Source organism: Pyxicephalus adspersus, chromosome 11 (genome assembly GCF_032062135.1).
Source record: "Pyxicephalus adspersus chromosome 11, UCB_Pads_2.0, whole genome shotgun sequence".
NCBI classification, from domain to species: domain Eukaryota; kingdom Metazoa; phylum Chordata; class Amphibia; order Anura; family Pyxicephalidae; genus Pyxicephalus; species Pyxicephalus adspersus.
Window position 1 is genome coordinate 13,993,918 of NC_092868.1, and position 27,699 is coordinate 14,021,616.

Here is a 27,699-nt window from a genome sequence, read left to right on the forward strand (position 1 = left end):
AGCCTGCGATCTGTACAGGAGACATGGCCTGCGGCCCTGGCTGGTGGGTCACCTCAAGCGGGATCCTTCTCCTGACCCCACTGTTGGGTGAACCGGACAGAGCCTTGGCCAACTCCGACAGGTGATTGGGGACCCCTGTTCCAAGCTACAATTAAACTGCCAAAGCTTTAATTGTTATAAAGCAGAGTTGTGGCAAGGCACATTTGGGAATTCTTAGCATGCAAAATCAAGGATTCATGATAAGTTTTATGCAGAACCAGGTACCTGTGCCTGCTATATATCTATGTTGCAGCTTTAGGTTTAAGATAATACTATTCAATGATCCAAACATGCAAATTTAATTTGTTAATTTGTAAGTCTTCTAATATTGCATTTTACTTTCCAGTAAGAACATTTATGCTGTGGAGGATAGATAGTACAGGTTTGCTTTAGACCAGATTTTGTGAAATATCAAAATGCTGATTCACAGTAGTTGTCTGTGTTGAAGGGTTTTTTTTTTATTTTCACAAAAATTGCATTCATATAGAAGTCTATGGCAATGCCAAAATCACTTAAAACAGGTCAAATGAGGTAAGAAGAACACCAACTGCAGGTCAAATGTACCTGTCAATGAACTTTGAATGATCTAAACTATCTAATACAAATATCAACAGTTTTTATTAACACTAACAGAAAGCCCGTTAGGGTGTTTCATAGAGTACACAAAGAGTCCCATGTACTCCAAATTTTGTATAAATTGCTTGGATAGCTAAAAACCAGTTCCCAAAATCTTCTGAAATCTTGAAGTCAGAAGACATGTAAATAGCAAGCACTGAAAATGGGCATGTATAAACTGAACTAAATATTGGAAGAAGCTCAAATGTTTACATGTCTGGAACTACATACTGTATACTCTATACATATTATGATTATTGGGGAGGGATGTTCTGAAGTCAGTGGTCCCTGAAAAGAAGAAAAAAGCCCAGTGGCCAGCATCAGTGGAAAAAAATGCCAGGTGTAACAGGAAGAACAATGAACAGTGGGTGCTGAAAGAGAAAAATAATACACTTTGCCCACAGATTTTGCACAAAAAAAAAGCTGAACAGTGGACCAAGTGTTCCTTTTGCGGTCTTGGGACAAGTCCAGATCTGCAGGACACGACAGATTGAATAAAATATCTCATCCCTACTTACTGCCTTATGTAATAAATTGCTGGAGCCTATAGGAATATAGGCTTGGGGAAGTAAAATATCACTTTATGAATGTAAAGTTTGCAAAGAATAACCAGCCACATGCAATAAAATGTAAGAATGTAATTGCATATGATTGAAAGGTTAAATATAGCAAAGATGACTGTCATTCACCAAGCTGCCTTGCATTGTAGGAAATACCATTTCAGGAACAGTTTATATCAGTGTTTCTCCAGAGGTTGCTAGGTGCAATGAGCAATATGTGACTTTCATGTAAATTTTTAGGATATTTACCACTGACCCCCAGAAAAAATGCTTATAAGTTGGCCAAAAATAAACCCTGTCATATATTCCATCAATACACCTACACAGTCAGACAACAGCTCACACTACTTCCTCTGGACCGCTATGTTGTTTACCACCAATATAAACAATGTACCGGTATTTCTTTAGTGCCATGTGAGCTAGTAATTGTTACAATGTGTATCACCTAACTGCAGTAGTAAAATACTGATTTAGCTGTATTGTATGGTATTACACAGTCCTTTACTGGATGTTGTTCAAAATTCGTTGCAACTGTACTACAAAAAAATGGAAAGAAAATTTTTACAGTTTCTTGTCCCTCAAAGTGATTTCATTTTAGCAAGGATCCTGGCCTGTGCTGTTTTATCATTTCCTGGATGATTATTACTTCTCATTCTCAATGATTCTACATTATTGTGTTTCCTGGATTTCCATCATGTATGCATTATGAAGTGATCTAACAAGACTTATACATTCTGATAGGACTGGGCTAAAAGGTCACACAACATTTCCAGGTCTTACTATATTATTGATGCTTTGTTCCATTTATGGTTTCCACATCTCTCAGGAGATTCCTTGTATTTTCCAAACCCCCATTATAGCCATTGACCCAAAGCCCAATGACACAAGGGTATCTGTTTTCCTATTATCTCATCAATTTTTCATATAATGTATAGATGTTGCATAGATTCACATCTCCTCCTTCTATTTTATTTTGAACTATAATAAATAATTCAAATTTTGCTGCTAGGCAGATGGTATTTGAGTCTGTTAAAACATTTTTACATAACACTTTTTCATGTCCTTAAAGAAAATGTATGTATAGTTTATGATAATTATTTTGACGTAGACAATTTTAGCAATATGCGTTAATGCTTGAAAAACCTTGTACATATATAACTTTGTAATTATATATGTAGAAGGAACAGCCATATTTGTCAATATATAAACAAGGTATGTTCTCTATTTTGCAGTGCTACACACTGATTGTACTTTGCTGATTTTTACATTGTACATCTACGAGTTGGCCGTACAATCATTTTAAATGTATAGTTTTACATATTATTTTAATATGTTTACATTTATTACTAAAATATACAATTTAAAAATGTGTTTTTAGGTTTGAGTAAAGGCTTTTGAAGTTGCCTATGAATATTTCTTACTTCTTATCACTTTGTAAAATGAACTTTCTGTGTAAACATTCTGGTCACCTAAATTAGACCCATATATTTTTAGGGGGTATTTTAAATACCCATCCTCCATGTTTCTTAGCTTTTCATACCTTGCCAAGGAGTGAACTCCTCTAAGTCTGCCATCCAGGTCCCTTGGCAGTATTACCTCAGGGTGCAGGGGCCAGCTGATCCAGCACTGGAGATGTGCCAGTGATGCCAAGTGCACACAGTGACCGCTTACTAGTGTCATTCTTCTGTGTCCTCTTCTCCATATTTAGAGGACCCTGTAACTGGACTACCAAAAGAAGTTGTCCATATAGACACACAAAGAAAGACCCTAACTGTTGTAAAAAAAAAAAAAAAAAAGAAGGCTTGGCCCAAAACAGCACATGAATGTGAATAAAATGACATTTTAGTTTTTGTTACTGCTAATTAAAGGTGGGGGGAAAGGAATAAGTTTTAGCTCAGAGTTCAGCCTAAATGTGGACATTTGGCACGAGCTCAGGTTTACAGAGCGTGGAAGGGTCAGAACCCATGTAAAGTTTTTATGCAATTCAGAGGTCCACTAGAGAATTTTTTCTCATTGCTGACAAGATTGTAACAGACACAGGGGCAGCAAGTGAGTGGAAAGCTTCACAATGGGGCTTACAAAAAACAAGACTTTTCCACTAAAAAAAGTGTGGCCTAAAAGGGAACTCTGAAAAACATATTTGGCTTGAGGGAGCAAGATGTAAAGCTAACCCACCTTTACCCTCCAGTTCTACAATACACTGTTCCAAAACTGTTATGCCAATCACTTTATTTTTAGGTTATCCCTTTTTTATAGATAGATCAACTGTATCTACAGCAAGGTATGTCCTTTGTATTCCTGACATTAGTGTGAAAATGATTCTTTGCTGAGGTATGCTTTATGTCCAGATTCTGACAACATCAGCTTTATTAAGAGGATTCTGTCCAGCTACATCACCTACTTCTATATATTTGACATCTCAGGAATGACATTTGAGGTTACACAGTACATTAACACTCTGCTACACATTGAAGCTGAGTTCAATCAGTCAAATGTTTAACAACCCATACATGTGAAATTTTTTGTGGTTTGACGTGAGTGACTTTAGTTGTGATGCCAAGTGGCAAAACAGGAGGAACATGGCTGTGAGTGGATTTCCTGGTGATTCCTTCAAGAAAGGATTCTCCATAAATTTCCTCAGGGAATCCATTATGGAGAAGTTACACTGCAGTACTACTGCAAATCACTCTAGATATCCACTTAAACAGAGCTAAAATGAATACTGTAAATCTTTACTCTCTGGTGATTTTTATTATTCCACAATGGCGTTAAAGATATTTCTTACTAACAACTAGTTGTTAAAGAGGAATAATAAAGGTGATTAGGGGAAGACTGTCCCCTAGGTAGAAAATTGCTGTTCCTATTTTTATCTTTGTAGTTTAATATTATGTAAGAGAAGACTAGATTTACAATTAAGCACATTAGGCATGTTCCAATTTACAACAGAGACATAGAACAAGCTTTTACCTAAGTAATTATTGGTCACAAATGATTTTCTTATTATCAGTAGGAATAGTTGACTTTTTATAAATTATCACATATTACATATAATATAGTTTCTAAACCAGGTTAACACAACGAAATCATAAGTAATGGTATTCGGGTGTATCATTTTCTCTCTTTTACAGGTACACGTATAAAAGAAAACTTGACTATAAATGTGCAGAAAGTGAGTTTTAAAAAGTTTGGTAGTTAGGTGTAAGATAAGAAATATGAGGATAGTAGGTAGGTTTGCAACTGAAGGTAATGGAGTAGGTCACTGAGTTGTTAGTTTAGTTATCATGGTCGGGAATGTTGAGAAAGAGGAACTTAGGCCTATGTGCCAACCACCTGAACCATAATATTAGAGTAATTTTTAGGTCCAATTTTAAGCAGTCTCCAAAATATTAGAAATGCCCCTTCCCCATAGCCAACATCATTATCAACACCACCTAAGAAAGGGGCTAAGGTTCGCCTTTTTTTTAAGGTAATTAAAAAAAAATGAAATTTCTGACTTTAATTTGAGGTCCCACAGTCTCCCTCCCCATAAATTCTGGTCTTTCCTTTTGCTGATCTTGCCAACTGTTTATGCCATTGCAACCTTCTTCTGATACCATCATGCACAATTAAAGAATAGCAGCCCCGGATGTAGCTGCATTGTATGTGATGACATTGGAGTGCCTTCTCACTTTCCAACACTAGGAATAAAGGCACAGGACCTCCATTTGTGACAAGATCATAGCAAGAAAATAAATGATCTAGTTTATCTCATATTCTGGACAAAAAAACAAAAATGGGCAGCACGGTGGCTCAGAGGTAGCACTCTTGCCTTTGCAGCGCTGGGTCCCAGGTTCGAATTTCGGCCAGGACAACTATCTGCATGGAGTTTGCAGGTTCCCTTTGTGTCTGCATGGGTTTCCTCCAGTTTCTGCCGACATCAAAAAAACATGCAGTTTGGTTAATTGGCTTCCTGAAAAAATTGACCTTGGACTGTATAAATGACATATGACCATGGTAGGGACATTAGATTGTGAGCTCCTTTGAGGGACAGTTAGTGACATGACTGTGGACATTGTACAGTGCTGTGTAATATGATGGTGCTATATAAATACTGTGTAATAATAATAAATTACTCAAACCCTCCATAAATGTTGTCACTGACCATTACAGAGTTTACTGGTAGCAAAATAGTAGAATATAAGGTCCCTTTCATATACATACAAAGCACATTGCATTAAAACATTTTATTCAGGTGTGTTTTTGCAGCATGGTAGCACATTACTAAATGGCTGCATTTACTTATCTACAATAATGTTAAACTCAGCACAAGTTAAGGTGTGAAGGAACCAAAATCTAATCATGTCTATCTGCAATGGGGAAAGTGAAATCTAGTTGTTGTGAATAGTGGCTAAACTTTATACATGCAGAATTGCACATCCTACTGCTGATGTGTCACTAGAATCATTTTGTTCCGTTCCCTTGGTAAGCTGGGCTATAGCCAAGCTACGTACCATAAAAAGTCAGTAGGGAGTAACAGTAAGATGGATGCTTATTTTTCTCCAACAATTGCTGATGTGTTTGTTTGGTGGTCTGGGTCTAATTTAGTGAATTTTAGGAGCAAACTTTCTGCATGTTTTTTGGGTCTAAGGCGATAAACAGGCAAGAGGTCTAATAACAATATTATTTGCCTTGCTGAAAGGATTGTCTGGGTGGAACTGGAAAAAAAAGGTGGCCACCTAATTTTACTGCGACTTCTGCACTGGAAATGATCTAGAAAGTGGTGAGAGAAAACTGGTGCTGTTGTACCTAAGCAGCACCTGTAAGCTAATCCAGGGCCATAAAGTTACTTGCCTACTAGAAAATGCCCTTTAACTGCCATTAGACCACACCGGAAAGCTTTTAAAGGGCCAAGACTAGCAAGATTGAAGAAGATTGAAGAAGTTTTTTCAAGACAAGAAGTTTTTGAACTAGACTCTTCTGTTACTTTAGGCTACCACTCACCTGCTTTTAAACCACTTTTAGACCACTCTACTAATCCCGTACCAACTGCTATACCTAAATACACCCCTAACTTAATTCAGTACTCCTCCAATGACCTAACAATGAGTTCAGAACTAAGAACCCCTTTCCATGAATGGCTCCAATCATTCAGCTAGGCCTAGGGCTACCTCAACTCAATGGAATTCTCTTCCTATCCAAACAGGCTTACTCCTACCTTCAACACATTTAAATATGCCCTTAAAACCTACCTTTTCAACCTTGCTAACCCAAGGTACCTGTCATTACCAAACATCATTAATCAGCCACAGTTACATTTTCCCAACCTATAGCATACTAGACTTTCCCACCTCTTAGATTCAAAGCCTGTCTGGTAAAGGTCCTCTTGTGACCTTGTGTTCCTAATTTATATAAATGCACGTGCATGTTTTCTTTTGTTTGGTTTTATGCAGTGCTGCATAATATGTTGTCACTTTATAAATAAAAAGAAAATGTTGCATTTGGGATATTCTCTCCCCCAAATCTCTTTTCAAGGTTCAGCAATAAAGTTAATAAAAAGCCAACACCTACAGATGTGCTGCATACATTATGACTGTTTTGCTTGTGGTATTTGAAAAATGACTAAATGAAAGATAGAATGCATTGTCCTTTACCTTATCTATCCATAGTCAACTCTAACTAACCAGTTTACGTTCGAACAGTGTTATATAATACAGTTTTAATTATCGTAGCAATGGTCAGTGCATTTTGTGAAGGCCCTCAGGCAAAACTGTAAAAAAAGCATGACTGGGGACCAGCCACTTCTGAGCACACCACAACTACAAGAAGAATAATGTCAAATACATTTACTGCCCATCTTCACACTAAACATTTTAATTGTGGTATATTAATTCAGTTCTGCCGTGAACATGTTATAACCTTTGTAGATGAATATGCTAATTTGTTCCCAAATACTGAGAGTTTTAGATCACAGTTATTTCAGAGAGTTAATGAGAAAGGTAAAATCCTACATTAACTGCAGAGTGTCATGAATGTATTGATTGAATTTAGCCTGTTTTTGATGCTACTTTCACAATATTTTTTTTAATACTGGTACTATGTCTAAAGAAGATGCTGAATAAAAAAGAAAAAAAAGAAAATGCTCATTTCATAGTGTGAAATCTGGAAAAATTGTGTCCAGTTTTCCAGCATATAAACAAAGTAATTTGTCTCATTTCCACTGCAGCATTAGGCACAGCTGCATATTGGGCCCCTTTAACATAATTGGGGCCCTATATATTGAGACCAGAACTCCAAAGGTGGCTGCAATTCTGGAATCTAGGTAAGTAAGCAACTGGGAAGTAAAATGTTTGTGCTGTTTAGAATGAAATGGAAAAAGGGTGGATTCAGAGTTACTTAGAGTTATTTTAGAGTAATTCTGCACACTTGAAAATACTATTCTATTATATATTCCTTTATTTAATTATTTATTACAAATGTAATTCATGGAAAGATGTAAACTGCAGGAAACAGGAAATTAACTGGTATCAAAACCTGACTGGTAATGGTTGTTCCACATCCATACAGAACAGCTTGATTCCACATAAATAAATTATTGCATTAATAGCTCTTAACCTTGAATATATTAGCAACTAGAGATTAAATTTTACTGGACCTAATGACACATGTTTTTAGCAAGCATGAGGTTAAATTGATTACCTATGTTTAACAAACTACACAGTAAGTTACCGCAATGCAATGATCTGGCACTCAATGCTGGGTAGATGCTGGTGAAAAAGAACACTTGACAGCTACTTATACCTATTGGAGACCATTGATGAGATCTCCAGTAAGTTCCTAGGTCTGCACACCTGCTGTGTCCATTTTAGGGGTATTCCACTGAATATTTATTTCCAGGAGGAGCTGGAACACACAAAAGTGGGTAGGAGCATCCAAATTTTCCAAGTGGCCAGGAACGGAGTTGTGTAATATGACAAGGAAATATCACCAGTATTCAAGAGATATAATAAGCCAGATGCTGACTCAGCTTATCCAACTCCACCTTTACTTAAAAAGCTGCTTTTGAAAGCACTACAAGAATGTTGTAACCTAAAATTATTATATTTCAACTGTTATAAAAAATATTGGTTGGTTTACAATAGTAACTCCTATGCATAAAACCATAGCTCCAGCTTGGTAAACCTATAGCTTTTTTATAACAGAATGTAACTACTGATACATATATTCACACAGGGAACAAACATATTGAACTAAGTTTGATGCTTAGCAGCCTGGCTCAAGTACATCAATATTTTGGCCCAATTCAACTGGTTGTCAATGGTTGACGCGGGCCTTTTTAAGTTTATTTGTCAAAATAATTAACATGTATATCGAGCCAAAAAAAATGTTAATGTTTTGGATAGCAGTTCTTCCTGCTACCCTACTGACAATGGTTTTACCAGGCAGGAAGAAATAAAAATTGACTACCTCGGTTGAGTGGGTTAAGGAGTCCAACGGACTTAAGAGTACAAAGAAAAAGTTTGCTCATTTGTATTTCTGATCATTTTATTACAAGTTACCAGCAATGCATTTACATATCATCATTTTTTTTATACTGAAGTTTCAAAATATTAGGGCAATATAATAAAGCATATCATCTGCAGGTACCCCCAATGTTGGCTACTCGTTTTACAATGACTTCACCATTTACTAAACATAATATTATATACTCATATAGCCAACATATTATGCATATGAAATGTACGCAAAAAATAACATATCTGTGACCTCCACTTACAAGCTGCAGTAAGTCATTATTAAAGCTTAAAAATGTATTAGTGTAAATAAATATTTTAACTGTGCAATATTGTTATCTACTAATCATATTACCTGTACAATGGGAACATTTAAATGAATAGAGAATTTCTGCAAAATTTTAGGGCTCATTTATTTTTGAGTTCTTAAATAAGGTGTAATATATTTTTTCCCTGCAGCAAAATGAAAGGATGACGCTTTAGGTGGTGCAAATTCCTAAATATAATCCTTTAAAACAAATATTTAACAGCTTTTAATGTCATGTGTAATGATAATAAATGAAGCATCAGATTACTGAAACAAAAATAAATTGCAAGTAACAGAGTGCAGCCTGTGGGTAACATTACAGGACACCTATATTTCTACTTGAATTTGCCAACAACACTATAAAACATTCACATAACTACTAGAGTTGTTGGGAAGAAGTTATCTACCCTTTTGATTATTCAGTTTGGTAATTCAGTAAGTGATGTATTTACTGTTCTGTGGCTGCAGACAAAGTGCAGTGTCCCATAGAACCAATTAAAGATTTTTTATTTGCTCACCATTGTATTGGTTTTGACTTTGAGGTTATATCTTCATTGTTACTAAGCTAAGCATTTGTTTTATTATTATGTTATGTTCTTATGTAATATTTATGTATGTTCTTATGTATTATTTATTTTATTATGTTCTATTTTTCTATTTTTTGTTAAACGTATTTAAAACAAAAATAATCATTTTAAACTAAAAAAAAAAAAGAAAAGCAAAAGAAAGTTACTGCACTTTGTCCACTGTCAATGCAATGCTACTTGTTTAGAAAATGTTGGTTCACAGCTAAAATTATATTAATAATATTATTATTATTCATATTAATAATGATAATATTAATAACACCAATGATTATCAATATTATTATAATAAGTTTGTAATTTACTTGTCTTCTACATAATACAACAGTAAAAATGTTATAACTTCACAACAATATAAACTTTAAAAAAGTGTTTTCCTGCCCCGGTCAGTGCTGAATTATAAGTCTCCCCAGTGCTTTTATAAATAAGTGTCCTCCTTCTACCACATTTTATTAATAGCTCAGAATCTCCTGGCCTTTGCGTGCCAGTTTACATCCTGTTTCCCTGTGGTGTTTTTCTTTTCACCTCTTCAAAAAGGATCAAGTGATTTTGTCTGTTTCCCTTAAGCCTGTCTCTCTTTCCTCTAATCCTTATGTCCTGGCCTCTCTTCACCTTACCTCTGTATGACTCTCACAGCAGCAAAAAAAAATGCAACACTTACTTTTCTATACATAAAACTAATGTTTTAGATATTAGATACATTAGATATTAAACATGAATAAGAAAGCTTCTTACCTGTGAATACAGCAGGTTTTGACCTACTTCACTTGGGAACTTGATATTCTATTCTTGATCTGAAAGTTGAAGAAACCCTAATTTAATTTTGCACTTTTTTTCTGTTGGACAATAGATTGTAAAATCTCCTCATTTGTTCCGTCAGCTTCAAAAGCACCCTTATTTTATAAAAAAAAAAAATCTTATCCCAAAAGCAATCTCCTTCTGTTTGTCAGTCTGTTTGCTACACTTCTCCAGCTTCACATGTGGGAATTTCAGAGAATAAAATTAAATCACCACTGAGGTGACTCAATCCTTTGATCCAATCACTGCATTGCCCTAGGCCTTTAGCCAATCACCTTTAAACCTCAGTCTCCTATGAGGATGAGCCTTTTTTAAGCAGGCTTGGAAATGACTAGAGCGAGGTCCTCCCCACACTCTACTTATAATGCTAACTTGAAGTGCAGGGCTGCAGTGCTGATCCACTTGCTGCAACTTAGCAAATACAAAGGATGGTACACAGCCAGAACAAGGGAGACAGGCGTTTGCTTACTGATGATTCATTAATGAATTTTTCAGGGAATGGGCTGAAGCCTGTTTCATTGAAGAGACCAGTCAATAGGTATATTGATCTCAGCGGATAAAGCATGTAAACTGCTGTGTATGTGTTTCCAGACTAACAAATTGTATTTAACACACAGAATACAGTATGTGTGTTTAGACTGACGCAAAATCTCAGCAATAAAAAAGTAAACTCACTCAAGTTATTTTTTTTCAATCCAGTATTTATATTTTAAAAGAGATATACAGTTTATAGTTTTATCATCAGGAGTGTACTGGTATAATAACACAGGTCAACTAAAAATTAGTTTTGATAATCACCAGAAACCACAGCAAACTTTTCTAAATCAGTTTTTCTAGCAGATTTCAGATGTTTTCAGTTATGAGTACTATTAGTTAGTTATTAATTAGTTAACATGAGTACTATTAGTTATGTACTAATTAGTTAACATTGTACGTGCATGTATTTTGTACTAAAACGTAAGCACAATTGAAGTGAATGTTAATACATCTTCAGTGTGAAGAAATATAAGGCAGACTGTTGTATAGATCTACTGAACAGTGTCAGTCAGGTACAATTGTTTCTTCATAAATGCTTAGAGTATGATTTTCTTGTGTACTCTTTGTCTAGATTGTCGCGGTGCAGCATCCAGCACTAGTCAGCCACCATACTTTCATTCCAGAAACCTTGGTAGCGGTACTCCAATAACTGAATGTCCTGGTAAAAACATTCTCCTTGTTAGTCACTCACCATACCAAGAATTTCCGAGAAGAATTCTAGATGTGAGTTCAAGAAATGTATTTTTAATGACATGCGACAACCCAGTTTCTGGTATGAATAAAGCAGATTCTGAACTCCTTCCTTGTATGCAGGAGACTTATGGATGCCCAGAAAAATTTCACACAGCCACTTGAAAGCATCCAAAGCCTCTAGCTCAGCTGCTGGGGGAGATTGTTTGAAAACATCATCCTGCAATACAGACTTGATCTGTGGCCCTATAAATATCCCTTCCTTCATTTTTACAGTGCTTATGTTTGGAAACTTCTCAACAAGGTAGTGAAAACCCATGGAGTTTGATTTACCCATGGCCTTTACAAGGTTCTTCATTAAGCCTAACTTGATATGGAGAGGTGGCAGAAATATTTTATGCAGATCAACCAGAGGCAGAAACCTGACACTGCTTGTTCCAAGCTTATAGGTATCTCTTACGCTTGACATAATGGTTTTCCGTAGATCGTCTGTCCCACAGGCATAGGAAACAGCAATATTTTGTGAATCCTCCTTGCATTGCCATCAGCAAGCCAATGATCTTAAGATCCCCACAGATGTTCCACTGGTGTGTTTTATACTGAATTGCTTCAGTTTGTCATAGGACTCCTTTAGGTTAACAGAATGGGCAACCGGTAAACTTGGTTTGGAATTACCATTATGCAGTAAGACTGCTTTCAAGCTTCTTTTAGAGGAATCAATAAAGATACGCCATTCAGGTGGAACATGGTCTTGTGACAAACTGTTAAAGAGTGCATTTATTTTATGACAGTAGCACAGTGAGCCATCACTAGTGAAGAACATTGTCAAGTTATGATTTCTTTTTCTGTAGTGAGTTACAGTTACACCCTTTGCAAGCAAGTGTTTCTGTTTAAGCCTTGAAGCAAGAAGTTCTGCTTTGTATTTGGAGAAATTTAGATCGAGATTCAGCTCTGCTTGTGTAAAGGTCTCTGGTTCTGAATCTTCATCAACCAAGTAGTCAGGATGAGATGATTCAGGGTTGTAACTGGCTGCAACTCCTACATTCCTCATCACCTTCTACAGAAGCAAGTCCATCATGTGGCAGTACCGGAACTGGCTATGAATCATCATGGGGAACAGGCCTAATTGCAGAATCGAGGCTGGGATATAGATTGCTACTTTACACCGATTTAGAAGTCCATTGGAACAACTGGTACAGATGATATGTGGAGCTCAAAATTTAACCTGGTCACCAAGTGGACAGCCTAAATATAATTTGTATATCTTTTTAAATTCTGTGGTACTTTGGGGACATTGTCCTTTCATCATGAATGAACCACACACATACCAGAAACTGTCTGGATCATTAAGGCAATTTCTAGGTCTCTAACCTTAAAAAAAGAAAACTGCTGTTTAATATTGTACTATGTTAAGACTATTTATAACAAATTTCACATAATAAATAATTAGCTGCATCACAAAAGCTAGACAGGCTAGAGAAAAACTGAACACAGATTTGAAAAAATCAAAAATACTACAAAGCCTACATAAAAATTATATCTGATGAAAATGACATGTTGATCTGTGTAATAAAGCTGAAACATCAGGCCTCTTGGATTGAAAGCTCTTTTGGCCAGGGTCCACTTGCTGTGTCACTGTTTGTCTGTCATTTGCAACCCCTATGTAATAATGTACAGCGCTGTATATTAAGTTGGTGCTTTATAAATACATTTTTTTAATTAAAAATACAGAGATAAAACAATTATAAATTAGGTGTTTTACCTGCCAAATTATTTGTATTTCTCCACATCTATATTTACACAGCTCTGCTGAACAACATAGTCTTTTTTGGCAGAATAGCAGAACTGATTTATTTCTGCTGCAATTCAGTAACAATTACAGATATCCTCCCTAACCCCACCTCAAAACTTGCTTGCTGTGTGCAGAATGGAGGCTTGAAGGGGGGGAGTGGGGAGTTTGCATGACTTGCTGAAGAAATCTTTTGCTAAACACAGTGGATGTTGTGGGTGATCTTAGGTGGGTGAGCTCTTTCTGCAGTCCCTTGTATCTCTTTAATGACCAAGACAAACTCTGCATTTTTTTACGTTTTTTTTTTGTTTTTTTTTTGTGATCAACTCACAGTGAAGATTTTAGACAGTAACTGACACCTCACTGCCTGATAATATGTTGAGACAAACATCTGTCCCAATTGCATTTATAACATAATGTACCTGTTCCAACCTACACACAAATTCATACAAACCTACAGTTCCTATGTCATATGTAACCCAGGGACTACCTGTACAGTTAAAACCTTTATTAGAGGGTCAACGGTCTGTGGTGTGGTGCACCGATGAAAGGTGCATCTGTATTAAAAGATCTGTTTTAGTCCATTGGTAGCCAAATATACATTAAATCCATGTTTATATGCAACATAACAAGTGCTAACATTCGTTGCAGAGGTGTGAATTCAGATGTAAAACCCAACTATGCACAAACATGATAATTGTATAGTTACCAAGCAGTAAAATCAGATAAAAAAAGCCATCCATGATCTATCTAGCTGCTTGTAAAATAAATGAATTCTCAAAAATCACAACAAAAGTGAGGTTTCAGTTGATTTCTTCTGGCTTAGAAATTTGCGCCCTGAGTTAGAGGGCTTTGAGGCTGCTAAGATTGAAGTGCAACGTAAAGTAGTAGAAAAATAAAACCTCTGGTTGGAACACATATCTTGCTTTTATTCCAACATGACTGTTTTATTTACTGCATTTAGCTATGACAGTGGTGTATTAATAATAGTTAATAGTCATTTTTACAATATGTTGGTAGGTGTGCCATATCTGCATTGAATTGTACAACTGTCCTTTGAGACAACCTCGTAAGCAATTTCCTTAAGTCCACTCTTTGGACATAAAGCAGTACCTGGAAATTATATAAAATATGTTAATAAGTATGGACTCAGGTCCTGGACACAAGGAATCCTTTAAGTTGGTTTGGATGAATGCATTGTACAAGCATTTTGTGAGTCATCCCATTTTTTTAATTGTCTATCAACATGCTGTAAAAATATACCCACTGACCTAAAACTTAAATACCACTTTGGGTTGGCTATTAATTTCCTTGAAGATGCTCTAACCTCCTAGACTGATAAATTGCACTCCAAAAATATCAGTGTCACAGGGAAAGGAAAAGTTTAGTTTACATATTGTGTGTCATGCATGCATGGTGGTATTTTAGGCATCAATTTCTTATCTGCCTCTCACAAATGGATTCTGAAATAGTAAAGCACTCTATTAGGACTAAACCGGATGATTGAAATCTATGTTTGCAATTTAGAGCTTTCAGATCATAATCTTTGGTACAGTATACTGACCCTTTACGCATTAGGTATCAAAATAGGCACACTTTCTATTTAAATACATTAGCATTGTGTAATGCATGAACTACTCATTTTTTCAAATAGCAGATGAGGGACAATTTGCTGTAGAAGGGTAACATTTCTGTTGTTTTGAGTGCTTGCCAAATGTCTCCACACAGACCTTCATACATTAAAAGGTCACGGCAGTCAAAAAGAAATGGTGGTTCAAATTATCAAGCTAATAACCTGCATTGTAGAAGCTCATAAAACACAAAATCACAGACAACAAAAAAAATAAAAGAACTTCCATGAAGCCTGGGAATAAATGTATTAGCTCCTAAATACAGAGAAAACTGGTTCCACATATTTAAAAGTTTAAATGCAAATTTTAAAGGGACCCCATATTGCCGACCTATTTGTAAATGTGCAATTTCCAAGAATGTCATCCTTGTCCAAGCCAATATAATAAAGCAGAAATAAGAAAGAACTCTGTAACGGTCAAGTATATGATCTCTGGAGAAGAGGTTTCAAGTGCAAGTGATTTCTGTTAATTGATAATCCACTAGGATATGTTTGATGAATGTTAGATTCATGTCCTTATAAATAAACCCAATAGTGCAAAGAGGAGCAATATATATACACTGGAGTTAAAAACAATCGTCTGTACAAATATCTTCATGACTATATGATAGTATGTAGAAAAATATTTTATCATAAATCCAACAATGTAGTAAATGCGATTTTTGTATTTTGCACAACCAAATGAAATAGAGAACACCCCTCACATATGATAACCCCACACAAAAAAGATGTTGGCGTATATAAAGCAATAAATGTAATTAATAATATGTATGTAATTTTTATATAGGAATTGGTACAAGATTTTGTAACCCATACTTGTCAGGAGTCATTTAAAGCCCATTGCACCGTTTCAGGAAAAGAAAACTTATATTTAGATCTTTGCTAAAGTATACAAAAACATACTTGCTTTTTAAAACGGAACTAAACCCGCAATACTCTCATATTAGGGCGGGGGGGTTATCTTTCTTCATATTTTCTTCAGCCATCCTTATTGACTGTACTGGGATGATGAAAGTTGAAACTTAATTCCAGATTTGCAAAAGTAAAGCTAGGATTGCCTGGTTTCCCTGGCAAGCAAAATTTGACAGCTGAGCAGAGATCAGGCAGGTAAGAACAGTTATTGCAGAAGGGATATCGACTGTCCTTCACGGCAATGTCCACCTACCTGAATCACCAATGCTCAAAGTGGAACTTTAAGAATGAAGAAAATACTATCTATAATTGCATTACACAACTGTTAAAATATAATAAACAATGTGAGTGCTGCTTTATGGTATTTGTGTTCAAAATAACAAATCATGATAAATTCAGATAAATGATAAAATGCTCAAATTTGGATGTTATGTGCATATGTAAGGAACTTACCCGCCCTGCGAGCCCGCGGTGTCCCTGGGGTTCCCAGCCACAGTAGCAGGCAGCATGGCCGAGGCTGCTGTCCTGCTCGCAGCTTGTCTGTCTCTACAGGCGGAGGGATCCGCCCTGGCCAAAGTACTGTTCAGCCAGGCAGCAGCCCTTGCATCCCTTTGGATGTGGTTCCTGCTCCCAGCACTCCTTTGCAAGTGCAAAGTAGTGCAGGTCCTAGGGGTACTGTGGGAAGAGGTGCGCGTGTCACCATGCGTCCCTCTTGTACCCCCCGAGGGCGTGGCACTCGGCTGCCTCGCCCTAGGGCGGGACAGAGTTAGTTTGAATTCCCTGCGGCCAATCAGCTGCAGGGGATTTACTCAGTCTCCTATCAGACAGTGCCAGGTGGCGCAAGGTGATTGGTCATCCTGGCCATTTAAGGAGAGCCTGTCCATTACACCATTGCCCGATATAGCCTCTGTTACCACAGTGTGCTTGGGTGTGTCTTGTATATGTTAAACTTTATCTGCTTGTCATCTCCTCAGTGACCTGGTCTGAAACTAACTCTGATTGAACTCTGCCAGCCCTGACCTCGGATTGTTATTGACCATTCTGCCTGCTGCCAGCCCTGACCTCGGATTGTTACTGACCTGCATTTGCCTTATCCTTCTGTACCTTGCTTGATTGAAATTAACCCTTGCTGTGCTGTGCCGCTTTGAATAAACCTGATTCAAGGATATCTGGAGTTGGTTGTGGTTTGTGTGCCCAGGCGCATTATAGCATATTTATATATTGTAGCCTGATGAAATATATAATGTGAAATTCCTTCCAGGATACTCCAGGCAAAAATTCCCAAATAAAAAGCTGCAAATATACAGCAATACATTTATATACAGCCTTATCCAAACCCATTGTCCTCTTTACCAGAGTCAGATGATACCACATACCCTGTAAATTTGGCATCATATAATTCATCATGCATCAATACCCAACTTCAAAAGATATACTTGAGGGCCAGAAAATTAACCTCCATTATTAGCACAATGTGTAAAACATTGCTAAAAAACGTGGAAAATCATGACCCAATACTGCTTAACATGACACATGCCATATAGAGACTTGTACATATTATGCTGGAAAACAGGAGTTATGCTGAGAATGCTAAACCACACAGAACTTTTAAGTCAGATAAAACCCCATATATCAACTATGTATAGAAAATATCATTCTAAACCACGTCAATAAACAATATTGTTTCTAGCTGCATGTCTCAAAAGTTAACATCTCATTCAACTTGACATTTACCCATTTTCAATACTGTATGCATAAAGCAAAGGGCAATTAATGTGCAAATGTATTGTATGAACCAACCTTAAATGATTAAATCAAGTACAGATGAATTATTTAGGAAAATGCTAATATTAAAAACAATAAATGGAAAACAAAAGAACAATTCAAAAGGGGAAAAGAAGGATCACAGGATCACATAAAGGGAAAAGATACATAAATGAAAAAGAGTACAGGAGAATGTTGAGAATGATCAGGGTAATTTTCTTTCTTTGTAATTATAGGAATGTAGATTGAGGCACACTCAGTCTCAGTGTTTTAGGGAGCTGCCTGTGTTTACTAGAGCACTCCAAAATATGTGATGGACTTTACTGCAGACAGTTCCCGGATTGTACCCTCATCAACCAATCACATGCCAAAAACTCTTTGCATTTAGGTATATATATATAATCAGAAAGGTAATTTAATGGACTTGTTGGTGCCAGCCAGACTGGTCTGAGTATTTCAGAAACTGATCGGCTGGGGTTTTCACACTCAAACATCTGTAGGGTAAACAGAGAATCATCGAAAAAAGGAAAATATACGGAAAGTGGCAGGTGTCCGTAAAAATGCCTTGTTGATGTCAGACAAGCCAGACTTGTTCAAGCTTATAAAAGGCAACAGTTACTCAAATGACTTTTCATTACAAATAAGGTATGCAGAAGAGCATCTTTGAACACCATGTCCAACCTTGAAGCAGATGGGCTACAGAGAGGATAACACCAGGTGACAGTCCTGCCAGCTTAGAAAAGGCTTACAAGTAGCACAGGCTTACTGAAATAGGGAAGATTGGAAAAACATTGTCTGGTCTGTGTCTCAATTTCTGCTGTGACATTCAAATGTTAGGGTCAGACGATGGCATCAACAATATCAAAACATGAATCCATCCTGCTTTGCCTTTTATCAATGGCTCAAGCTAATGGTGGTGTAATGATGTGGAGGATGTTCTCTAAGCATACTTATGGACTCTTAGTGCCAACTGAACATTGTTTAAATGCCAAGCTTTCCTTAGCAGACATGGTCCATCCCTCAATGACTTTTATGGCATACACACACATGCAGTATATATATATATATATATATATATATATATATATATATATATATCTTTGAATTTACTATAGCTGTGTCACATGTCACTATGTCACCTAACGATCAAATCAGCTTTTGTAACCAGTCAGTTTTTAATCCTTTTGTTATTCTTGTTGCCGATTTTACCTCCCTGTCCTGGTCCAACAATTGTCAACTTGACAGTAAGCAAGGGGAGAATCTCTCCAGTGTATCCCCAAGTGGCAGGAAAACATTTTCCCATATTTTTCTTGGTTGAAAAATTGATTGAACATATACTTTGAAGGATATGTATGCTAGTATAAATAGGAATTTGTTCTTATAATGAGTGTGGGTATAGGAGAGAAAGAGATAATATCTATATTAAAAAACAACTTTATTCAAGAAAAAGGAATCTCAATGATATTCACCACTTTGATTTGATTTAGGAGTTTTTAAAAATATTTTTTTATGGTAAGTACATTACAAAAAAGAAGTGTGTGCTATTATGTTGTCTAAATGGTGTTATAGAGGGCTATTAATTGGTGTACTAGAATTATAGTGAAGACGGCATTTCTGCTATGAGAAGCCACACAGGAATGGATGGCAAGTAAAAGAATCATTATATGGAAAGGGTTACTGTTTTTTTAAAAGATTTTATTTGGATCATAAGGGTTAACAGTAACGTATGGCCATTCTAGATACAAACCCTGCCTTTTATTTGTATTACTAATTTTACATATTATCAATACATTTATTTTTAACTTCATAGAGTGATATAGATTTACACTGGGGGTCCAGACTACTGTGAAATCTGTGTTCATGTGGACAGTTTTCCTGATGCCATAGATCCCTGCAGGCTGTATTTCCGATTTACTGTGTAACTGTATGTCTATGCGTAAAGCTGAATTCACAATGCTGTTTACATAACATTTTATTTATTGCTACATTATATTTACTATTAAAATGGTAACTGTGCTCTGCTTGTCATAAATAATTTAAGCATGCTTATCAGAAAAATAGAGTGCTTAGAAATTGTGCAGTGAAACATTGGCCCTAATGGTGGGGGTAACCAAACTGTTATGAGCATCAGCATTATGTAATTGCACCCTTTATCATCTATACAGAATACTGTAAACCCTCCAGCTAAGGTTCAATATAGATCTCATGAGTAGCTCCCTTGTTCTTTCCCTGGATGTTCCATGAAATTCTCATGGGATTCTATACTATGCTGACTACATGGAAAGCTTGAATCCTCTTTTCTTTAGTATGAGTATTGTGCCAATATATATATATACAAGCAGACACCTGCAAATATAACCCGTGACTGCTCCTGGGCACCTACAGTTGCCAGTAGGTACCCAGCAGTCTGCCACTGATGTGAACTAAATCTAACCAAGGCTGTGCTGTTATATGACCACATATATATAGAAATGTAGAAAATAGAAATAAAGAGTCAGTTCTTAAATACAAGGTGATTTTTTTTTACATTGTATAGCCACTTATTGCAATCAGCAGAGCTTTATCAAACAACTATTACTTTTTGAAACAAGAAGGGTTAACATAGCCTTTAACAATAAGGGTCTAAATCACAATAATATGCAACGTTTGCTACAAATAATATGGGTAGTATTTCACTGTAAGTGCACCCTGTCCATTCAGTTAATCAGCAATTAGGTACCTGACCTTTTGATTAGGTCATTTCAGCAGCTTCTACAAGTTTGGTCATCATACATTTTATATTAAACTGCATAATTGTATAAAATAAATAGCAAAAATCACTTTAGTAGTGTATATAAACAAAAAAAAAGATTTTTTTTGGCTAGTAATCAAATGTATTCATGATTAAATCTCATAGTACATAACAATAATACTGATTACAGTATTACATTATGATTACAGTATGACTTATATATATTATTTAAACACACCAGAGGAACATCCTTTATTGTGCTCCATTTAGTAGTGTATATTGCCATATTTTGTTACATTACATCATATTCCTGCATCATTTAAAATCTAGCATCTGATAGATAACGTGTCATAAACATTGTCCTGTAGAAGATCAGGGATCTTGCAAATGATCCCATAGGAAATGTGATACTTCCACCATCCAGCTGTCTCTATGTATCATACCAAGCAGTGCATGTTTCACTATCATCTCTGCATTTACCATGTCATATAATGAAGTCTGAGAGAGTGAGAAATCAATGAATGGAAAATTCCCTGCGGCATTCGTCATCCGTCCTGCCCGCTCCCTCCCATCAGGAGTCTACATTTACTAATGATCTCACATGCATACTAACAATGATAAATAATACCATTTCTACCTCCATTCTGCAAACCCAACTGGCCACAGGGACTCTACTTCCTCTGGCATACACACTTTACTGGGCAGAATTTCAGTTTTGTCAGATCAATATATTACACAGCAACATTTGTAATAGCCCCACTGGGGGACAATGAGAGGATCTATATCTTGTACATATTTTATGGTAACAATACTGATGGCATGGGCTGGACTTCTGAGAACAAAGAAAATGATGACCAACCACAGGACATTATAGAACATGCAATGCGACTAATTGGAGCCTTTCTTGGTAAATGGTAAATGGAGCAAAAGTTCAGAAATGATTCTCTACCTCCCTCAGCAAAGCAAATACTGATCAGGAGCACTGACTGTAGGGTTTAATGAACCTTGCATTCTGCAGAAGGGAACAATTTGGGCCAAGGTTGCTTAAGACAGAAGAAGAAGACCTGGCTGCTGTACCAATGTACTGAAGTATATGGTCATCTTAGTTTAGCCTAGCTAGGAAATGCAATACAGTGATTATGTCAAGTGTAACTAAAAAATAAAAAACACTTTATTTGATACTGTCTGTCTATAGCGTTCACCCAGCGGTATCTATTTTCTGTCTCCAGACTCTAATACACTGTAGTTGTATTACCTGTTGATTCTACCAGCAAGCTTGTTAATTTTCAATTTCCTTTAAGCTAGAGTTGAAATTGTTCACTAAAGTAGAGCACAGAGACATCCTCATTTCTGATTGGTTACCACTTCAACCATCCAATCACATGCTTGACTGAGTTCTTTTTCTTTTACTGCAGGGGGAATAAATGGTCAGGATGTGACTGTCATGTCTGGATTAGAAAACTGGTCAAAAAGAACCTATATACACATTCTGTAGCAGGTGAGATTATTCACGCTTACGGATAAATGTATTTATTGCTTTTAAAATTACACACACTTGTTGATGGTAAAATATTTATTCCTAATGTTTTTATTAAAGGAACAAAAACTATCACCCATAGCTACCAATCAGGTTTCACCTTTTATTTTATAGAAAAATGATAACTTTATGGTACAATTTATGGAAGCCCAAACTAGAAATGATACTCAGCTGGACCTAGTTCTTTCTAACAATGCAGAGCTTATAACAAATGTGCATATGAATGAGAATCTGGGTAGCAGTGACCATAATATGATTTCATTTAATGTAAGCTGTAATCAGGAAGCAAAAATAGGAAAGATAAAAACATTAATTTGAAGAGAGCAACTTTTCCATTATTAGGGGCGGCTCTCTGTGACTTGAACTGTGGTACAATATTGTCCTCAAAGAACAAAGAACAGAAATGGGAATGTTTCAAGTCTGTTCTACAAAAGCAAACTGAAAAGTATATTACAATGGGTAATAAGTTTAATAGGCTAAAATTAAAACCTGTGGCTTACAGCTGATGTTAAAAAAAGCCATAAGGAACAAGAAAAGGACATTCCAAAAATATAAAAATAAAGGATCACCTTCATAATTTGAAACCTATAAAGAATATAACAAAAGATGTAAAAAGGAGATAAAATGTGCAATACTTCAAAATGAAAGACTGATTGCAAAGGAAAGTAAGGCAAACCCCAACATTTTTTTCAAATATATTAATAGCAAAAAGTTCAGATCTGAGCATGTAGGCTCCTTAAAGGATGTCGCTAGGTTGGTAACTGGGCAGATTTACTAACAGCTGGGAAAAATTAAGGTTGACAAAGCACCAGGACCTGATGGATTACATCCACATGTCCTCAAGGAGCTGAGCTCAGTTATTTCAAAGCCATTATTTCTAATTTTTAGAGACTCTTTAGTCACTGGCAAGGTACCGATGGATTGGCGTAAGGCCAGTGTGGTTCCTATCTTCAAAAAGGGAGCAAAGTCATTACCAGGTAACTACAGACCCGTTAGTTTAACGTCCATAGTTGGAACGGTTTTAAAGAGTTTGAAAAAGTGCCACATAGATACATTTGGGGGAGTCAGAAATGGAAAAGTATCTGGGGGTTCTGGTAGATCATAGACCTAATAACAGCATGCAATGCCAAGCTGCAATATCTAAGGCTAGTAAAGTACTTTCTTGTATTAAAAGAGGAATAGACTGCAGAGATGGAGACATGATCCTCACCTGTACAAAGCATTGGTCAGGCCACATATGGAATATGCAGTCTAGTTTTGGGCACCAGTTCACAAAAAGGACATTGTAGAATTGGAGAGAGTGCAGAGAAGGGCAAATAAACTAATAAAAGGAATGGAGGAGCTCAGCTATGAGGAGAGATTAGCTGAACTGAATCTATTCTCCCTTGAGGGAGAAAAGGGTGGATATGATCACCCTGTATAAATATATAAATGGTTCATATAGAGAACTCCCTTCCCCATTATTCACTTTGAGATCATTACAAAGAACAAGAGGGCACTCTTTGCGTCTGGTGGAAAAGAAGTTTAAGCTCTGGATAAGGAAGGGATTCTTCACTGTAAGGTCTGTGAAAATGTGGAATCGGCTCCCTCAAGAAGTAGTTTCAGCAACTACTATGGATTATTTTAAGAAAAAGCACAGAATATAACTGGGTATTAAGGTTTTAAAGTAAAAATACCAGTGACTGTTGATCCAGGGAACATCTAATTGCCTCATGAAATCAGGAAGGAATTTTTTTCCCCTATTGAAGCAAAATAGGATTAGGGTACCAGGGTTTTTTTATGCCTTCCTCTGGACCAACTATGTCTTATAGGGTTTTTTATCTGGGATATATTTATTTCCCTAGTGGTTGAACTTGATGGACTTATGTCTTTTTTCAACCTAACCTACTATGTAACTATTAGTTACTATATTTATAAAGTACAGTTATATTTCCTTTCCCCTGATTTCCCTAAGACTTTATAAGGGACTGTTGTGCAAGATATTTTAGATTATTCTAGTTTTTTGCCAACATTTTTAAGTGTGTTTTCTGAATAAGTATACCATTGTTACATTGAAACATTGCTCCTCTGAAAAGCTACATAACTGAGAAACTAGATCACTTTATAACTTTTCTCTAAATAAGCCTTAAAATGCACATTTATGAATACAGGCAGCGTGTAAAATAAGGAAAGTTATACAAAAGTTAGTAGAGCCTATTCTCAGTGCACCACTAGGTGGCAGTGTATAACCACTGTGTATAGTAATTACCATTCTACCTTATAAAATGCAACTTTTACAACTTTACATAAAGTTCAGCATTATAAGCAAAGCATTATTGGAGACTGAGGTGTTTAAATTTTATTTCATTTATACTTACCAGTGTGTTATGAATAGTTACATCATGTGATGTTTTTAAAATAAATTATTATATCAACTTGTTATACCGGAACATTAAATATGATAAGTGCATGGGAACTTCCCCAAGGCAGCATATGCAAGCCCAGCCTGAAGATATAAACAGTATAGCCTGGTCCAAGAGGTCTACCACCAGCCTGTGACTGGACAGTGAAAAAAACACATTGATGGAGTTAATAAACTCCAGAATAACTGGAGTCAATAAAGTGTAATAAACTTACTAGTTTCAGTGTTTTTTTAAGATGTATCAATGTATTTCTTTTGCAGAGAAATGGCAATTTTAATGACAATTTTAAATGACAATTTTAAAATAGGGTGTTGGTCACTGTAAAATGAACATTCTTACATTAGCATAATTTGCTGTATATTATTAGAATTTATTTGATTTCATTTACTGCCTGGAGTTGATCTTTCATTCACACCTGAATACAAAGGAGGATACAGGAATACACAAAGAATGCAAAACTTTTCTGTGCAGCACTAAGACAATTAGGATTCAGCAGACACAGCTGTTTGCTGTTTTATTTAATAATAAAATCAAATACAAAGTCTTTTTACAGGATTTGACCTACTCCTCACTTTCAGATTTCCACTCTCATTGGTGCACCTTGAAATCTCTGACTTCCACAGATCATTTAGGGAGCAAGAATATTGTGAGCTTCACATATGGAACATGCTAGAAAGGTTTAACCTGAACTCAACTTGACCTCCAATTAAAGCGTATTTTTATCTTTATCAGAAACTGATGTTTTTGATACAGTGGCGGAGAACTAGAATTAAAAATTATTTTTCCTGTGGTTAACAAGGTAGCATGCAAGTGCTAGTGCCTTCACTCCCATACTGCCCCTATGACTAGTGATGTCTATAAATGTAACCCTCAGAGTGTGGGGAAGACTGGAACAATATGGCTCAGGAGGCATGAACAACCAAGTGGCCCCTATGGCTTAATGTGTAAAGGAGGTGTGGAAGAAAGGAGAATTCTGTGTGTGGTCAAACATTGGTAGGACTACATGCAACAAATGAAATTAGTATTCTGTGCCATAATTTCTCTTTCCCCAGTAGTGTTGTGGCTTTTCAGCATTCTGTATACTGTGTCACAGCTTTCTAGCTCTCCCTACAGTGTTCAACATTTCATTTTATCCTGAAACTTGATTGGCTTTGACATCATTTTGGACTGAATCCTACCAATCTTTAGAGATAATCCTAGTTTACAAGTTAGATGTGGCAAGATCTCCCTGTGCACATATTTCATATTTTAAGCTACTCCTCTTCTGCTGCATCTCTTTGTAGTTCTCTTAATTGGCTTCCATTTCACCTTAGAATCAACTTCAAGCTCCTACGCTTTGCCTTCAAATCTCTCCACAGTTCTTGTCCCACTTACTTTTCTGACCTGGTAGAAAAATACTCCCCTAGCCGCTCTCCTCGCTCCTCCAATGACCTACTGATGACTTCCTTACTCATCACCTCGTCACACCTACAACTTTTCTAGGGCTGCCCCGACTCTCTGGAATGGTCTTCCTCATCCTGTTGGGCTTGCTCCTAATTTCTGCTCATTTAAAAGAGCACTCAAAACCCATCTTTTCAAACTTGCCTACCCGTCTTCTTCTGTCTCTTAAAACCCTCACTACTCTCCCACCAATCCATCACTACATATCTCCCCCTCCTATTTTGTTAGACTACCCCCACCTCCTAGATTGTAAGCTTATCAGGGCAGGCATGTCACCATGTTGGCCCCAGTAAAAATGGAAAACTGTATCAAAACACAGTGAGTTTGCTTTCCTGATGCCTAAGGATTGCAACATACCAGGTTCAGCCTCTAATGTCGATGCTGTTCTTAGGAATGAGGGTACTTTGCCTATATGGAAACATTTAAAGATACCATTTGTTCTGTGGGTAGTTGGGAATAGGGGGCATTGACATTTGTATGTAACCATTTGTATGGTTAGGCACCAGGAAAGGAAAAGTACAAAGAGTATTGATTTAATTTCTAATGTAGGAAAATAATAAAAGTTCTGGCAGCTTGGTCTCTTTGCAGATTTTCCATCACCCTCTATGTACTAAAAGGTGTTTCTATTGCATTCCTGGATCTCACAAAAACTTGACTGGCTATTATATTTACCCATTCTATCCAATACAGTTGGGGCAAAGAAAGTTATAATGCCCTCAGACAGGCTATCCTTTGCCAAGACAGGAGTAAACATAATGCTGGGAAAGTCTCACCCAGTCTATTCCAACACACTGAGGACACCTAGATAAAGGATTGCTAATGGTCCTAAATGTTAGTAGCAGATGTGCTGTTCTCATAGGAAAGCAGTTAGAGTTCTTGTATTAACTATTTTTTTATCTGATTGTTTTGATAACACAGATATGTAGTAAGTAAAGTCCATGCACATTCCATAGTTGCATTCTTAAAGTAGTTACAATATTTAACATATGTAATATGCTCGATAAGAAGTTTCCAGTCCATGCCCTCCCCTCACCACCTGTTACCCTAATATCCCATGCAGAAACATTTCACATTCTTTACATCCTACAAAGTTCAAACATTGCAGAAGTGTTCAAAATACTTTGCAAGGTTCCCCCCATTTTATTTGAATTTTTGCCTTTATAATCATGATAAACTACTTCTGATATTTGTCTTTATTTAAAGATACACCCCAGTCAAAGAGGGACATTTTGCAGATAGAGGGAATTTGTCAGGATAGCGATAGGACATGTGGGAGCTGCCATTGCTAAATGGTTTTTAGAAGATGAAAGTTCTTGTGTTGCCATTCTTACAATCATTTTATTACTTTGTAAGTTACTGACATGAAACAAGCATAGGTATTAAACTCCTGCAAAACATAAATGTGTTCCTCCTGACAGAAATGTATTCATTCCAAGGTTCTTTAAACTCATTTGACACTTGAAATGTTCTGGATTAGAAGAGTGGAAGTTGGAGGTGCTTTGTTAGTTCAGTTTCACAGTATAGAATGTAGATATATAATACAAATCTTTGTAGTTATGGACAGGCAGCCACAACAGATGTTTCCTGAGCTAGACCCTGGAGTTTGGAAAAGACAAGGGTGCCACACCAAATGTTTGGAGTCCAGAATGACTTTTATATTATAAAAACAAAATGAAAAAAAACAAACAAGAAGAGATTCCTTGCCAAGTATTTCTGGGTTTAGACAGAGCTTGGAATTCACGTCCCTGGTTGTATAAGCAATAGGGAGAGGCACCGTCCAGCTTTGTATTTTGCAGCGGTGATCCTGTGGCTGCTGAAGCTTATTTCTTATAACGAGATATCAATGCTTATAATTTAGAACCAGTTCAAGTAAG

The 27,699-nt window shown here is 36.4% G+C and overlaps 2 protein-coding genes and 1 long non-coding RNA gene across 3 annotated transcripts in view; 2 read left to right on the forward strand and 1 right to left on the reverse strand.

The window, feature by feature from the left end:
- The window catches only part of KCNJ14 (potassium inwardly rectifying channel subfamily J member 14), a 31,232-nt gene extending 20,539 nt beyond the window's left edge, over window positions 1-10,693 (reverse strand). Inside the window, exon 1 of the mRNA XM_072425910.1 lies at window positions 10,331-10,693. The gene's annotated coding sequence lies outside the window, so the exon portion shown is untranslated. The remainder of the gene's footprint in view (window positions 1-10,330) is intronic.
- A 79-nt stretch (window positions 10,694-10,772) lies between these two features.
- On the forward strand, window positions 10,773-13,208 carry LOC140340604 (uncharacterized). The gene is made up of 2 exons (XR_011922679.1): window positions 10,773-10,931; window positions 11,502-13,208. It is a non-coding gene; the product is annotated as an uncharacterized lncRNA (long non-coding RNA).
- An 8,679-nt stretch (window positions 13,209-21,887) lies between these two features.
- The window catches only part of PLEKHA4 (pleckstrin homology domain containing A4), a 102,996-nt gene continuing 97,184 nt past the window's right edge, over window positions 21,888-27,699 (forward strand). The window contains exon 1 of the mRNA XM_072425476.1: window positions 21,888-21,944. The gene's annotated coding sequence lies outside the window, so the exon portion shown is untranslated. The remainder of the gene's footprint in view (window positions 21,945-27,699) is intronic.